Consider the following 17,531-nt stretch of genomic DNA (forward strand, 5'->3'; position numbering starts at 1 on the left):
GCCTGCGGTTTTAATTAGGCCCGAGCACCTTGGCGGTGCGAAGGCCTATTGTAATTGCAGCGTTTATTATTATTATTATTATTATTATTATTATTATTCTCCTAATAAATGAATTGCTTTTTTGGAGGCCTGAACATGCTCGAAAACTCACCAAATTTTGCGTACCCCCCCAAGGGAATGCGAAAAATTTGATATTTTGAGGTGCTCCAGAATGTTTGGGCGAAACTGAACGAGAGCGCCACCTATTTTAGGTGCCCCACCACTGCATGTCATTAATCTTTATGAAAATTCATACACATGATCTACATGCTAGGGCGAACAAAAAATCCTCTTAATGTCATGGTGAAATGTCGACAGGAAGGCGGCCATTTTAGGTCAAAGTCAATATTTTGGCGTTTTAGCACCTCGCATTTTAACGAACTCGTCCTAGAGCTTTTATCCCACTGAGCCACAAATTGCTCAGGATGTTCAGGAGGCATGTGTGATTAAATGTTGTGTTATTTCTTCTAATAGGAGACTTAGTTTACGAGGGGCGGGGCCTCAAAATTTGATGTCTCGCCAGGAAAAATTAAACGGATATAACTCCCACATAAAGCAACATTTCTGCACCAAATTTGCTAGATATGATGGCAGTCCCCTCCTACAGAGTTCTATATGTCAATATTTTGATTATGAAATAGCCACGCCCCCTGGAGGTCAAAAGTGTTGTTTTTTGCTCACACACCCATAACTCTGGCTTGGTGGACACCACATGGCCCTAATTCACTCAGGCATCACAAAACATGTTGGTGAAGACATCTGATAAAGGACGTTGCTCTACGCTGCACGGCGTGCCCGTGACGCCATGGCGAAGTTCCATGCGGCGGCGTGACATCATAAATCACTATAAAATTGTCAATTTTGATCTGATCACCCTAAAACTTATAGGGATTAATAAGAGATCAGTCCTGAACAGATTACTGTGACCATTGCTGGTGTCGACCTAAGCCCCGCCCACTTACAACAGGAAGTGTTTTTTTGCACGTTTGAGGGTCATGCTTCTAAGCAAATGGTCCAAAACACTTGAGCCTCCTCCAAAACATGTCAAACCCTTTCATGATGCCACAATAAAAACCTCAAGTTGCTACGCTAAACGGGACATGGCGAATGGCGGTCCAACGCCATGAAACAGGAAGTACCTGTGACCAAGCCATGGAACCTTGGACCGCAACCATACTTGCCATGACTGATGACAGTAAGGCCCTGAACTAAGCCCCATTGAAACATAATGGAATACATGGAGCATGTCTCTATAGCGCCCCCTACAAAATTTCAATCAATCAGCCCCGCCCACTACATGGACCGACATGGATAAAATTCAGCAAAGTTGGAGAACCTTCCAGTACCTTCAAAAAAGTCTCTTGGACATATGGGCTAAATTCAACAGGAAGTCGGCCATTTTGAAAAAGGCGCCATTTTTGGGGTCATTTCTTTGCCATGCATTTTAAACAACTCCTCCTAGGGATATTGTCCAACTGACACCCAACTTGCACATGATGCTCAGGAGGCATGTGTGATTTAAAGTTGTGTTATTTCTTCTAATAGAAGATTTAGTTTAGGAGGGGCGGGCCCTCAAAGTTTGATGTCTTATTAACAAAGACTTATTGCTAAACCTCCCACATAAAACAACATATCAGCACAGGAATCGCCACATTTGATGCCAGTCCCATGATGAACAAAATCTACAATGCAATAATGGGACTATGAATTAGCCCCACCCCTTGGCAACAACAAGTGTCTGATATCGTGAACCAGGAAGTACATGTAACAAAGCCATGAAACCTTTGATCTTCACCATACTTGCCAGGACTTATGACAGTAAAGTCCTTAATAGAGTAAAATTACAATATAGTGGAGAAGATAGTAAATGGCTCCATAGCGCCCCCTACAATATTTTAATTAATTAGCCCCGCCCACTACATTGACTGACATGGTTATGATTCGGGAAACTTGTAGACGCTCCCAGTACCTTCAAAAAAGTCTCTTGGACATATGGGCTAAATCAAACAGGGAGTCGGCCATTTTGAAAAAGGTGCCATTTTTGGGGTCATTTCTGTCATTTTCTTTGCCATGTTTTTTGAGGAACTTCTCCTAAGAATTTTGTCCAACTTTAACCCAAATGAGTCAGGATGCTCAAGAAGCATGTGTGATTAGAAGTTGTGCTATTTCTTTTAATAGGGGATATCGTTTAGGAGAGGCGGGGCAGCAAAGCAGATGTGATGCAACAAAAAGAAAAACTGACATAAATCCCCCAAAAAACAACCAACCTGCACCAAATTTGCTACAGATGATGCCAGTCATATCCTTCACATTTGTGCATGTCAATAATTAGATGATAAGTTAGCCCCGCCCCTTGGTGACAGGAAGTGACCCTTCATAAAACCTAAATGGTCTGAAGTGCAGTCTGGCTGCACTTTAGGTTGAGAGAGGCATGGGAAGGATGTTGCCAGGGGAGGCGGTGGCATGATGCCGAGCGGCGCCATGGTGCGAGGGCCTATATCACCGCCTGCGGTTTTAATTATTATTATTATTTTTATTCGGACACTTCGCGTGCTTTTTTGGAGGCCTGAACGTGCTCGAAAACTCACCAAATTTTGCGTACCCCCCCAAGGGAATACGAAAAATTTGATATTTTGAGGTGCTCCAGAATGTTTGGGCGAAACTGAATGAGAGCGCCACCTATTTTAGGTGCCCCGCCACTGCATGTCGTTAGGCTTTATGAAAATTCATACACATGATCTACATGCTAGGGCGAAGAAAAAATCCTCTTAATGTCATGGTGAAATGTCGACAGGAAGGCTGCCATTTTAGGTCAAAGTCAATATTTTGGCGTTTTAGCACCTCGCATTTTAACGAACTCGTCCTAGAGCTTTTATCCCACTGAGCCACAAATTGCTCAGGATGTTCAGGAGGCATGTGTGATTAAATGTTGTGTTATTTCTTCTAATAGGAGACTTAGTTTACGAGGGGCGGGGCCTCAAAGTTTGATGTCTCGCCATGAAAAATTAAACGGATATAACTCCCACATAAAGCAACATTTCTGCACCAAATTTGCTAGATATGATGGCAGTCCCCTCCTACAGAGTTCTATATGTCAATATTTTGATTATGAAATAGCCACGCCCCCTGGAGGTCAAAAGTGTTGTTTTTTGCTCACACACCCATAACTCTGGCTTGGTGGACTCCACATGGCCCAAATTCACTCAGGCATCACAAAACATGTTGGTGAAGAGATCTGATAAAGGACGTTGCTCTACGCTGCACGGCGTGCCCGTGATGCCATGGCGAAGTTCCATGCGGCGGCGTGACATCATAAATCACTATAAAATTCTCAATTTTGATCTGATCACCCTAAAACTTATAGGGATTAATAAGGGATCAGTCCTGAACAGATTAATGTGACCATTGCCTGTGTAGACCTAAGCCCCGCCCACTTACAACAGGAAGTGGTTTTTTCCACGTTTGAGGGTCATGCTTCTAAGCAAATGGTCCCAAACACTTGAGACTCCTCCAAAACATGTCAAACCCTTTCATGATGCCACAATAAAAACCTCAAGTTGCTACGCTAAACGGGACATGGCGAATGGCGGTCCAATGCCATGAAACAGGAAGTACCTGTGACCAAGCTATGGAACCTTGGACCGCCACCAAACTTGCCATGACTGATGACAGTAAGGCCCTGAACTAAGCCCCATTGAAACATTATGGAATAAATGGAGCATGTCTCCATAGCGCCCCCTACAAAATTTCAATCAATCAGCCCCGCCCACTACATGGACCGACATGGATAAAATTCAGCACAGTTGGAGAACCTTCCAGTACCTTCAAAAAAGTCTCTTGGACATATGGGCCAAAACCAACAGGAAGTCGGCCATTTTGAAAAAGGTGCCATTTTTGGGGTCATTTCTTTGCCATGCATTTTAAACAACTCCTCCTAGGGATATTGTCCAACTGACACCCAACTTGCACAGGATGCTCAGGAGGCATGTGTGATTTAAAGTTGTGTTATTTCTTCTAATAGAAGATTTAGTTTAGGAGGGGCGGGCCTTCAAAGTTTGATATCTCATTAACAAAGACTTATTGCTAAAACTCCCACATAAAACAACATATCAGCACAGGAATCGACACATTTGATGCCAGTACCATGATGAACAAAATATACAATGCAATAATATGACTTTGAATTAGCCCCACCCCTTGGCAACAACAAGTGTCTGATATCATGAACCAGGAAGTACCTGTAACAAAGCCATGAAATTGTTGATCTTCACCATACTTGCCATGACTCATGATAGTTATGTCCTTAATAGAGTAAAATTACAATATAGTGGAGAAAATCGTAAACGGCTCCATAGCGCCCCCTACAATATTTCAATCAATCAGCCCCGCCCACTGCATTGACTGACATTGATATGATTCGGCACAGTTGTAGAACCTTCCAGTACCTTGAAAAAAGTCTCTTGGACATATGGGCTAAATCAAACAGGAAGTCGGCCATTTTGAAAAAAATTGTCATTTTTGGGGCAATTTCTGTCATTTTCTTTGTCATGCATTTTGAGAAGTTCCTTCTAAGAATTTTGTCCAACTTTAACCCAAATGAGTCAGGATGCTCAAGAGGCATGTGTGATTAAAAGTTGTGCTATTTCTTTTAATAGGGGATATCGTTTAGGAGAGGCGGGGCAGCAAAGCAGCTATGATGCAATTAAAAGGAAAACTGACATAACTCCCACAAAAAACAACCAACCTGCACCAAATTTGCTACAGATGATGCCAGTCATATCCTTTACATTTCTGCATGTAAATAATTAGATGATAAGTTAGCCCCGCCCCTTGGTGACAGGAAGTGACCCTTCATAAGGCCTAAATGGCCTGAAGTGCAGTCTGGCTGCACTTTAGGTTGAGAGAGGCATGGGAAGGATGTTGCCAGGGGAGGCGGTGGCATTATGCCGAGCGGCGCCATGGTGCGAGGGCCTATATCACCGCTTGCGGTTTTAATTATTATTATTATTATTATTATTATTATTATTAGGCCCGAGCACCTTGGCGGTGCGAAGGCCTATTGTATTTGCAGTGTTTATTATTTTTATTCGGACACTTCGCGTGCTTTTTTGGAGGCCTGAACGTGCTCGAAAACTCACCAAATTTTGCGTACCCCCCCAAGGGAATACGAAAAATTTGATATTTTGAGGTGCTCCAGAATGTTTGGGCGAAACTGAATGAGAGCGCCACCTATTTTAGGTGCCCCGCCACTGCATGTCGTTAGGCTTTATGAAAATTCATACACATGATCTACATGCAAGGGCGAACAAAAAATCCTCTTAATGTCATGGTGAAATGTCGACAGGAAGGCGGCCATTTTAGGTCAAAGTCAATATTTTGGCGTTTTAGCACCTCGCATTTTAACGAACTCGTCCTAGAGCTTTTATCCCACTGAGCCACAAATTGCTCAGGATGTTCAGGAGGCATGTGTGATTAAATGTTGTGTTATTTCTTCTAATAGGAGACTTAGTTTACGAGGGGCGGGGCCTCAAAGTTTGATGTCTCGCCATGAAAAATTAAACGGATATAACTCCCACATAAAGCAACATTTCTGCACCAAATTTGCTAGATATGATGGCAGTCCCCTCCTACAGAGTTCTATATGTCAATATTTTGATTATGAAATAGCCACGCCCCCTGGAGGTCAAAAGTGTTGTTTTTTGCTCACACACCCATAACTCTGGCTTGGTGGACACCACATGGCCCAAATTCACTCAGGCATCACAAAACATGTCAGTGAAGAGATCTGGTAAAGGACGTTGCTCTACGCTGCACGGCGTGCCCGTGACGCCATGGCGAAGTTCCATGCGGCGGCGTGACATCATAAATCACTATAAAATTGTCAATTTTGATCTGATCACCCTAAAACTTATAGGGATTAATAAGGGATCAGTCCTGAACAGATTAATGTGACCATTGCTGGTGTAGACCTAAGCCCCGCCCACTTACAACAGGAAGTGTTTTTTTCCACGTTTGAGGATCATGCTTCTAAGCAAATGATCCCAAACACTTGAGACTCCTCCAAAACATGTCAAACCCTTTCATGATGCCACAATAAAAACCTCAAGTCGCTACGCTAAACGGGACATGGCGAATGGCGGTCCAACGCCATGAAACAGGAAGTACCTGTGACCAAGCCATGGAACCTTGGACCGCCATCAAACTTGCCATGACTGATGACAGTAAGGCCCTGAACTAAGCCCCATTGAAACATTATGGAATAAATGGAGCATGTCTCCATAGCGCCCCCTACAATATTTCAATCAATCAGCCCCGCCCACTACATTGATCGACATGGATAAAATTCAGCACAGTTGGAGAACCTGCCAGTACCTTCAAAAAAGTCTCTTGGACATATGGGCTAAATTCAACAGGAAGTCGGCCATTTTGAAAAAGGTGCCATTTTTGGGGTCATTTCTTTGCCATGCATTTTAAACAACTCCTCCTAGGAGTTGCACAGGATGCTCAGGAGGCATGTGTGATGTAAAGTTGTGTTATTTCTTCTAATAGAAGATTTAGTTTAGGAGGGGCGGGCCCTCAAAGTTTGATGTCTCATTAACAAAGACTTATTGCTAAAACTCCCACATAAAACAACATATCAGCACAGGAATCGACACATTTGATGCCAGTCCCATGATGAACAAAATCTACAATGCAATAATATGACTCTGAACTAGCCCCACCCCTTGGCAACAACAAGTGTCTGATATCATGAACCAGGAAGTACCTGTAACAAAGCCATGAAATTGTTGATCTTCACCATACTTGCCATGAGTCATGACAGTTATGTCCTTAATAGAATAAAATTACAATATAGTGGAAAAGATAGTAAATGGCTCCATAGCGCCCCCTACAATATTTCAATCAATCAGCCCCGCCCACTACATTGACTGACATGGATATGATTCGGGAAACTTGTAGACCCTCCCAGTACCTTCAAAAAAGTCTCTTGGACATATGGGCTAAATCCAACAGGAAGTCGGCCATTTTGAAAAGGGTGCCATTTTTGGGGTCATTTCTGTCATTTTCTTTGCCATGCATTTTGAGGAACTTCTCCTAAGAATTTTGTCCAACTTTAACCCAAATGAGTCAGGATGCTCAAGAGACATGTGTGATTAAAAGTTGTGCTATTTCTTTTAATAGGGGATATCATTTAGGAGAGGCGGGGCAGCAAAGCAGATGTGATGCAATGAAAAGGAAAACTGACATAACTCCCACAAAAAACAACCAACCTGCACCAAATTTGCTACAGATGATGCCAGTCATATCCTTCACATTTGTGCATGTCAATAATTAGATTATTAGTTAGCCCCGCCCCTTGGTGACAGGAAGTGACCGTTCATAAGGCCTTAATGGCCTGAAGTGCAGTCTGGCTGTACTTTAGATTGAGAGAGGCATGGGAAGGATGTTGCCAGGGGAGGCGGTGGCATTATGCCGAGCGGCGCCATGGTGCGAGGGCCTATATCACCGCTTGCGGTTTTAATTATTATTATTATTATTATTTTTATTCGGACACTTCGCGTGCTTTTTTGGAGGCCTGAACGTGCTCGAAAACTCACCAAATTTTGCGTACCCCCCCAAGGGAATGCGAAAAATTTGATATTTTGAGGTGCTCCAGAATGTTTGGGCGAAACTGAACGAGAGCGCCACCTATTTTAGGTGCCCCGCCACTGCATGTCGTTAATCTTTATGAAAATTCATACACATGATCTACATGACAGTACAAACAAAAAATCCTCTTAATGTCATGGTGAAATGTCGACAGGAAGGCGGCCATTTTAGGTCAAAGTCAATATTTTGGCGTTTTAGCACCTCGCATTTTAACGAACTCGTCCTAGAGCTTTTATCCCACTGAGCCACAAATTGCTCAGGATGTACAGGAGACATGTGTGATTAAATGTTGTGTTATTTCTTCTAATAGGAGACTTAGTTTACGAGGGGCGGGGCCTCAAAGTTTGATGTCTCGCCATGAAAAATTAAACGGATATAACTCCCACATAAAGCAACATTTCTGCACCAAATTTGCTAGATATGATGGCAGTCCCCTCCTACAGATTTCTATATGTCAATATTTTGATTATGAAATAGCCACGCCCCCTGGAGGTCAAAAGTGTTGTTTTTTGCTCACACACCAATAACTCTGGCTTGGTGGACACCACATGGCCCAAATTCACTCAGGCATCACAAAACATGTTGGTGAAGAGATCTGATAAAGGACGTTGCTCTACGCTGCACGGCGTGCCCGTGACGCCATGGCGAAGTTCCATGCGGCGGCGTGACATCATAAATCACTATAAAATTCTCAATTTTTATCTGATCACCCTAAAACTTATAGGGATTAATAAGGGATCAGTCCTGAAAAGATTAATGTGACCATTGCTGGTCTAGACCTAAGCCCCGCCCACTTACAACAGGAAGTGATTTTTTCCACGTTTGAGGGTCATGCTTCTAAGCAAATGGTCCAAAACACTTGAGCCTCCTCCAAAACATGTCAAACCCTTTCATGATGCCACAATAAAAACCTCAAGTCGCTACGCTAAACGGGACATGGCGAATGGCGGTCCAACGCCATGAAACAGGAAGTACCTGTGACCAAGCCATGGAACCTTGGACCGCCATCAAACTTGCCATGACTGATGACAGTAAGGCCCTGAACTAAGCCCCATTGAAACATTATGGAATAAATGGAGCATGTCTCCATAGCGCCCCCTACAATATTTCAATCAATCAGCCCCGCCCACTACATTGATCAACATGGATAAAATTCAGCACAGTTGGAGAACCTGCCAGTACCTTCAAAAAAGTCTCTTGGACATATGGGCTAAATTCAACAGGAAGTCGGCCATTTTGAAAAAGGTGCCATTTTTGGGGTCATTTCTTTGCCATGCATTTTAAAAAACTCCTCCTAGGGATATTGTCCAACTGACACCCAACTTGCACAGGATGCTCAGGAGGCATGTGTGATGTAAAGTTGTGTTATTTCTTCTAATAGAAGATTTAGTTTAGGAGGGGCGGGCCCTCAAAGTTTTATGTCTCATTAACAATGACTTATTGCTAAAACTCCCACATAAAACAACATATCAGCACAGGAATCGACATATTTGATGCCAGTCCCATGATGAACAAAATCTCCAATGCAATAATGGGACTATGAATTAGCCCCACCCCTTGGCAACAACAAGTGTCTGATATCATGAACCAGGAAGTACCTGTAACAAAGCCATGAAACCTTTGATCTTCACCATACTTGCCATGAGTCATGAAAGTTATGCCCTTAATAGAGTAAAATTAAAATATAGTGGAGAAGATAGTAAATGGCTCCATAGCGCCCCCTACAATATTTTAATTAATCAGCCCCGCCCACTACATTGACTGACATGGATATGATTCGGGAAACTTGTAGACCCTCCCAGTACCTTCAAAAAAGTCTCTTGGACATATGGGCTAAATCCAACAGGAAGTCGGCCATTTTGAAAAGGGTGCCATTTTTGGGGTCATTTCTGTCATTTTCTTTGCCATGCATTTGGAGGAACTTGTCCTAAGAATTTTGTCCAACTTTAACCCAAATAAGTCAGGATGCTCAAGAGGCATGTGTGATTAAAAGTTGTGCTATTTCTTTTAATAGGGGATATCATTTAGGAGAGGCGGGGCAGCAAAGCAGATGTGATGCAATGAAAAGGAAAACTGACATAACTCCCACAAAAAACAACCAACCTGCACCAAATTTGCTACAGATGATGCCAGTCATATCCTTCACATTTCTGTATGTCAATAATTAGATTATAAATTAGCCCCGCCCCTTGGTGACAGGAAGTGACCGTTCATAAGGTCTAAATGGCCTGAAGTGCAGTCTGGCTGCATTTTAGGTTGAGAGAGGCATGGGAAGGATGTTGCCAGGGGAGGCGGTGGCATTATGCCGAGTGGCGCCATGGTGCGAGGGCCTATATCACCGCTTGCGGTTTTAATTAGGCCCGAGCACCTTGGCGGTGCGAAGGCCTATTGTAATTGCAGTGTTTATTATTATTATTATTATTATTATTATTTTTATTCGGACACTTCGCGTGCTTTTTTGGAGGCCTGAACGTGCTCGAAAACTCACCAAATTTTGCGTACCCCCCCAAGGGAATACGAAAAATTTGATATTTTGAGGTGCTCCAGAATGTTTGGGCGAAACTGAATGAGAGCGCCACCTATTTTAGGTGCCCCGCCACTGCATGTCGTTAGGCTTTATGAAAATTCATACACATGATCTACATGCTAGGGCGAAGAAAAAATCCTCTTAATGTCATGGTGAAATGTCGACAGGAAGGCTGCCATTTTAGGTCAAAGTCAATATTTTGGCGTTTTAGCACCTCGCATTTTAACGAACTCGTCCTAGAGCTTTTATCCCACTGAGCCACAAATTGCTCAGGATGTTCAGGAGGCATGTGTGATTAAATGTTGTGTTATTTCTTCTAATAGGAGACTTAGTTTACGAGGGGCGGGGCCTCAAAGTTTGATGTCTCGCCATGAAAAATTAAACGGATATAACTCCCACATAAAGCAACATTTCTGCACCAAATTTGCTAGATATGATGGCAGTCCCCTCCTACAGAGTTCTATATGTCAATATTTTGATTATGAAATAGCCACGCCCCCTGGAGGTCAAAAGTGTTGTTTTTTGCTCACACACCCATAACTCTGGCTTGGTGGACTCCACATGGCCCAAATTCACTCAGGCATCACAAAACATGTTGGTGAAGAGATCTGATAAAGGACGTTGCTCTACGCTGCACGGCGTGCCCGTGATGCCATGGCGAAGTTCCATGCGGCGGCGTGACATCATAAATCACTATAAAATTCTCAATTTTGATCTGATCACCCTAAAACTTATAGGGATTAATAAGGGATCAGTCCTGAACAGATTAATGTGACCATTGCCTGTGTAGACCTAAGCCCCGCCCACTTACAACAGGAAGTGGTTTTTTCCACGTTTGAGGGTCATGCTTCTAAGCAAATGGTCCCAAACACTTGAGACTCCTCCAAAACATGTCAAACCCTTTCATGATGCCACAATAAAAACCTCAAGTTGCTACGCTAAACGGGACATGGCGAATGGCGGTCCAATGCCATGAAACAGGAAGTACCTGTGACCAAGCTATGGAACCTTGGACCGCCACCAAACTTGCCATGACTGATGACAGTAAGGCCCTGAACTAAGCCCCATTGAAACATTATGGAATAAATGGAGCATGTCTCCATAGCGCCCCCTACAAAATTTCAATCAATCAGCCCCGCCCACTACATGGACCGACATGGATAAAATTCAGCACAGTTGGAGAACCTTCCAGTACCTTCAAAAAAGTCTCTTGGACATATGGGCCAAAACCAACAGGAAGTCGGCCATTTTGAAAAAGGTGCCATTTTTGGGGTCATTTCTTTGCCATGCATTTTAAACAACTCCTCCTAGGGATATTGTCCAACTGACACCCAACTTGCACAGGATGCTCAGGAGGCATGTGTGATTTAAAGTTGTGTTATTTCTTCTAATAGAAGATTTAGTTTAGGAGGGGCGGGCCTTCAAAGTTTGATATCTCATTAACAAAGACTTATTGCTAAAACTCCCACATAAAACAACATATCAGCACAGGAATCGACACATTTGATGCCAGTACCATGATGAACAAAATATACAATGCAATAATATGACTTTGAATTAGCCCCACCCCTTGGCAACAACAAGTGTCTGATATCATGAACCAGGAAGTACCTGTAACAAAGCCATGAAATTGTTGATCTTCACCATACTTGCCATGACTCATGATAGTTATGTCCTTAATAGAGTAAAATTACAATATAGTGGAGAAAATCGTAAACGGCTCCATAGCGCCCCCTACAATATTTCAATCAATCAGCCCCGCCCACTGCATTGACTGACATTGATATGATTCGGCACAGTTGTAGAACCTTCCAGTACCTTGAAAAAAGTCTCTTGGACATATGGGCTAAATCAAACAGGAAGTCGGCCATTTTGAAAAAAATTGTCATTTTTGGGGCAATTTCTGTCATTTTCTTTGTCATGCATTTTGAGAAGTTCCTTCTAAGAATTTTGTCCAACTTTAACCCAAATGAGTCAGGATGCTCAAGAGGCATGTGTGATTAAAAGTTGTGCTATTTCTTTTAATAGGGGATATCGTTTAGGAGAGGCGGGGCAGCAAAGCAGCTATGATGCAATTAAAAGGAAAACTGACATAACTCCCACAAAAAACAACCAACCTGCACCAAATTTGCTACAGATGATGCCAGTCATATCCTTTACATTTCTGCATGTAAATAATTAGATGATAAGTTAGCCCCGCCCCTTGGTGACAGGAAGTGACCCTTCATAAGGCCTAAATGGCCTGAAGTGCAGTCTGGCTGCACTTTAGGTTGAGAGAGGCATGGGAAGGATGTTGCCAGGGGAGGCGGTGGCATTATGCCGAGCGGCGCCATGGTGCGAGGGCCTATATCACCGCTTGCGGTTTTAATTATTATTATTATTATTATTATTATTCTCCTAATAAATGAATTGCTTTTTTGGAGGCCTGAACATGCTCAAAAACTCACCAAATTTTGCGTACTCCCCCAAGGGAATGCGAAAAATTTGATATTTTGAGGTGCTCCAGAATGTTTGGGCGAAACTGAATGAGAGCGCCACCTATTTTAGGTGCCCCGCCACTGCATGTCGTTAATCTTTATGAGAATTCATACACATGATCTACATGCAAGGGCGAACAAAAAATCCTCTTAATGTCATGGTGAAATGTCGACAGGAAGGCGGCCATTTTAGGTCAAAGTCAATATTTTGGCGTTTTAGCACCTCGCATTTTAACGAACTCGTCCTAGGGCTTTTATCCCACTGAGCCACAAATTGCTCAGGATGTTCAGGAGGCATGTGTGATTAAATGTTGTGTTATTTCTTCTAATAGGAGATTTAGTTTACGAGGGGCGGGGCCTCAAAGTTTGATGTCTCGCCAGGAAAAATTTAACGGATATAACTCCCACATAAAGCAACATTTCTGCACCAAATTTGCTAGATATGATGGCAGTCCCCTCCTACAGAGTTCTATATGTCAATATTTTGATTATGAAATAGCCATGCCCCCTGGAGGTCAAAAGTGTTGTTTTTTGCTCACACACCCATAACTCTGGCTTGGTAGAGACCACATGGCCCAAATTCACTCAGGCATCACAAAACATGTTGGTGAAGAGATCTGGTAAAGGACATTGCTCTACGCTGCACGGCGTGCCCGTGACGCCATGGCGAAGTTCCATGCGGCGGCGTGACATCATAAATCACTATAAAATTGTCAATTTTGATCTGATCACCCTAAAACTTATAGGGATTAATAAGGGATCAGTCCTGAACAGATTAATGTGACCATTGCTGGTGTAGACCTAAGCCCCGCCCACTTACAATAGGAAGTGGTTTTTTCCACGTTTGAGGGTCATGCTTCTAAGGAAATGGTCCAAAACACTTGAGCCTCCTCCAAAACATGTCAAACCCTTTCATGATGCCACAATAAAAACCTCAAGTCGCTACGCTAAACGGGACATGGCGAATGGCGGTCCAACGCCATGAAACAGGAAGTACCTGTGACCAAGCCATGGAACCTTGGACCGCCACCAAACTTGCCATGAGTGATGACAGTAAGGCCCTGAACTAAGCCCCATTGAAACATTATGGAATAAATGGAGCATGTCTCCATAGCGCCCCCTACAAAATTTCAATCAATCAGCCCCGCCCACTACATGGACCGACATGGATAAAATTCAGCACAGTTGGAGAACCTGCCAGTACCTTCAAAAAAGTCTCTTGGACATATGGGCTAAATCCAACAGGAAGTCGGCCATTTTGAAAAAGGTGCCATTTTTGGGGTCATTTCTTTGCCATGCATTTTAAACAACTCCTCCTAGGGATATTGTCCAACTGACACCCAACTTGCACAGGATCCTCAGGAGGCATGTGTGATGTAAAGTTGTGTTATTTCTTCTAATAGAAGATTTAGTTTAGGAGGGGCGGGCCCTCAAAGTTTGATGTCTCATTAACAAAGACTTATTGCCAAAACTCCCATATAAAACAACATATCAGCACAGGAATCGACACATTTGATGCCAGTCCCATGATAAACAAAATCTACAATGCAATGATATGACTCTGAACTAGCTCCACCCCTTGGCAACAACAAGTGTCTGATACCGTGAACCAGGAAGTACCTGTAACAAAGCCATGAAACCTTTGATCTTCACCATACTTGCCATGAGTCATGACAGTTATGTACTTAATAGAGTAAAATTACAATATAGTGGAAAAGATAGTAAATGGCTCCATAGCGCCCCCTCCAATATTTCAATCAATCAGCCCCGCCCACTACATTGATCGACATGGATCAAATTCAGCACACTTGTAGCCCCTTCCCGTACCTTCAAAAAAGTCTCTTGGACATATGGGCTAAATCAAACAGGAAGTCGGCCATGTTGAAAAAGGTGCCATTTTTGGGGTCATTTCTGTCATTTTCTTTGCCATGCATTTTGAGAAGGTCCTCCAAAGAATTTTCTCCAACTGTAACCCAAATGAGTCAGGATGCTCAAGCTGCGTATCTGATTAAAAGTTGTGTTATTTCTTTTAATAGGGGATATCGTTTAGGAGAGGCGGGGCAGTGAAGCAGATGTGATGCAATGAAAAGGAAAACTGACATAACTCCCACAAAAAACAACCAACCATATTTATAGACATGTATGTACAGATGAACATGCAGGTCCATCTGAAGGAATTATTAATTATGTGAATCAGTTTCATATGTGTTTTATTGTTTAGAAGCAGACTGATTGCTCTTTGATTTATAGACATTTGTTCAGATTCTTGGATAGAGTGGTATTGGATCAGCTCTGTTGATGGATTGATTAAAACATCCAGTGCGGCTAATACTTACAACAATAAGTTACTGAAAACTATATTTATGTAAATGATGTTAACAGTTTTTAAGAAATGTCACAGGCATGTTAATAAGCATAATGAATTAAAACTAAACTTGAAGCATTTATGTATTATTCCTCCCTGTTGCTCTTTGTCTGTACTGTGGGGGATTACATGAAAAAGAAAAAATCTGAGGCTTTGGTTCTGAGAATGAGCAGCTAATTCTTGTTTTGAATAAAGTAAAAATAATGTAACATCCATTTATGGAAAACTGGTGGGATTTTTTTTTTCAATTTCATTAAACACTGTGGCATATTTGATCCACTTTTAGATTATTTTTTTCAATGTATTGAAGCCAGAGTATGTAAGATTTCAAAGCGATTCTTTCCAACACTAGGTGGCAAACGCCATGTAGTGAGCAAAACCACACAACTGCTACCTCTACAAACCACCACAGGGCGGAAGTAGTGAGCTAAACATGCTCCTCACCCCTCCCATCCTCTAAATACAGCGGAACCGTCACCGTCCACAAGACTCAAAGTTTATTTCCATCCAGTATTTCAGCTCCACATGAACCGGTAAGTAACTGTTAACACAACAGGCTCTTCGTCATGCTGAAAATGATACTCTCTTATGGTGTTTTTTTTGCAAAGTAGTACGTAAAAATGACAATATCGCGTATGGAATAAACGGTGGTACTAAGAAGAGGCTAAGCTACGTGCTAAGCTAGCTATAGTTGTTAGGCTAATTCTAACTTTATTAATATTTCTGCATATATTCAGCTGATGTTAGACTGAATCAGCCTAACACAGGCAGTCAGACACTTACATAATGCAGAATTTACATGTTTGAATGTTGTTACAGCGATGATCCGTGTACACACTTGTTTTCAGTGATGAATATGACATGTTAAGGTTGCCAGGAAGGCCGAGGCAGGGCTGGTGGACGGTCCGAGGACAAGCGGGTCAGTCTGAGGAAGACGAGCTGCAGCTTCCAGAGATGTGACTGGCTAGCTGTAGTACAGGTAAAATGCAGTTTCATGTTCACTGTTTTGTCTCAAGATATTACTGATAAAAAACATTTATTACAGGAATTCCACAGTATTCCAATAACCAACAATGGTAAACGAGGCTGAAGTTAGCTTCCGATTCGCAATATGTGTAAAGGGCAATTCCACTGAATTTTTCGGAAACACCACATTAGACCAGGTCCTGACAAAAAACTACAACACTTGGACTCTTAAAACCTGGGTTAAAATATTCCACATACTATGCAGATTCAATAAAACATAGTGTCTGATTTGTGAAATCTTTATTCTATTTGTGAAAATGCAAATAAGGGTCATTTCATGACTTTTTTGGCATCTGGACCACATTACATCAGGTCCTGACAAAAAACTAAAACACTTAGACTCTTCAAATGTGGGCTAAAATATTCCACATACTATACCAGTTTTTTGTCAGTACCTGGTCTAATGTGGTGGTGTTTCCAAAAAATTCAGTGTAATTGCCCTTTACACATATTGCAGCCATAAGCTGCGGATCGGAAGCTAACTTCAGCCTCGTCAATGGTAACTGTTTTATGTATTATTTGTTGTTGTAACATAAATGTAATTTTATATTTGAGCTTGTTACCTACTGCTCTGTCTTCCATATGTTACTTGTTGCTTTGGCATCCAGACATTAGTTTTAGATATTACAGTAATATATTAACTTAGTCTCTGAACAAAGTTGGTAGACACAGACCTTCACTAAAAAATCTGATCTTTCACTTTTCACTTTGTTTTCCATCAGTTAGTAAAATGTGGCTCTATTTATCTAACCAATCTTTTGTATAATTTTGCAGAGACGTCTTGATGACATAAATGTGAAGGACCTAAGAAGACTCACATCCCAGCTCCTCAGAAGGAAACAAGGCTTGATTCCCAGTTGCTGTGTGGCTACTGAAGAGCAGTTTCCTGATCTGCACAGACACAACATTGGTTTTATTTTTGGTGTTTGATTCTTTTTTTTTTTTTTCTAGTAAACCACAATTTAATAGCATTTCTGTGGAATCTATTGTTTACATGTTCGTTGATTGTATTGTTTCTTACTTATAACTTTGTGTTACTAATTAAGTAATTTGAGCTACTTTGTACACTTTGAAGCGTTTTTAAAATAAAGAAATTTAAATGCTTTTCCCCATTTATTCAATACATTCAAGTCATCTAAATAACTGCAGTAGGATGTGATCATACAGGAACAAGATAAAAGTTTATTACAATTTATGACTGTAATAAATACAGATCTAACAGTGTATAAACACACCACAAATCCCACAGAGAAAAGTCTATGATCCACAAACAGAAGACACAACTATATACAAAAGATGTGAAGTTTAGATTCCACAATAGAAGGTCAATAATTCCTGTTCATGTTTTATGTGTTGCACCCTCGCTGCTGACTTCATACACATTTGTAAACTTTTTTGTTCATTACACTTATGGAAATAATTATAAGATGCAGTGGCCCAAATTCAC

This window comes from Telmatherina bonti (assembly GCF_933228915.1).
Source record: "Telmatherina bonti genome assembly, chromosome: 18".
Taxonomy (NCBI): domain Eukaryota; kingdom Metazoa; phylum Chordata; class Actinopteri; order Atheriniformes; family Telmatherinidae; genus Telmatherina; species Telmatherina bonti.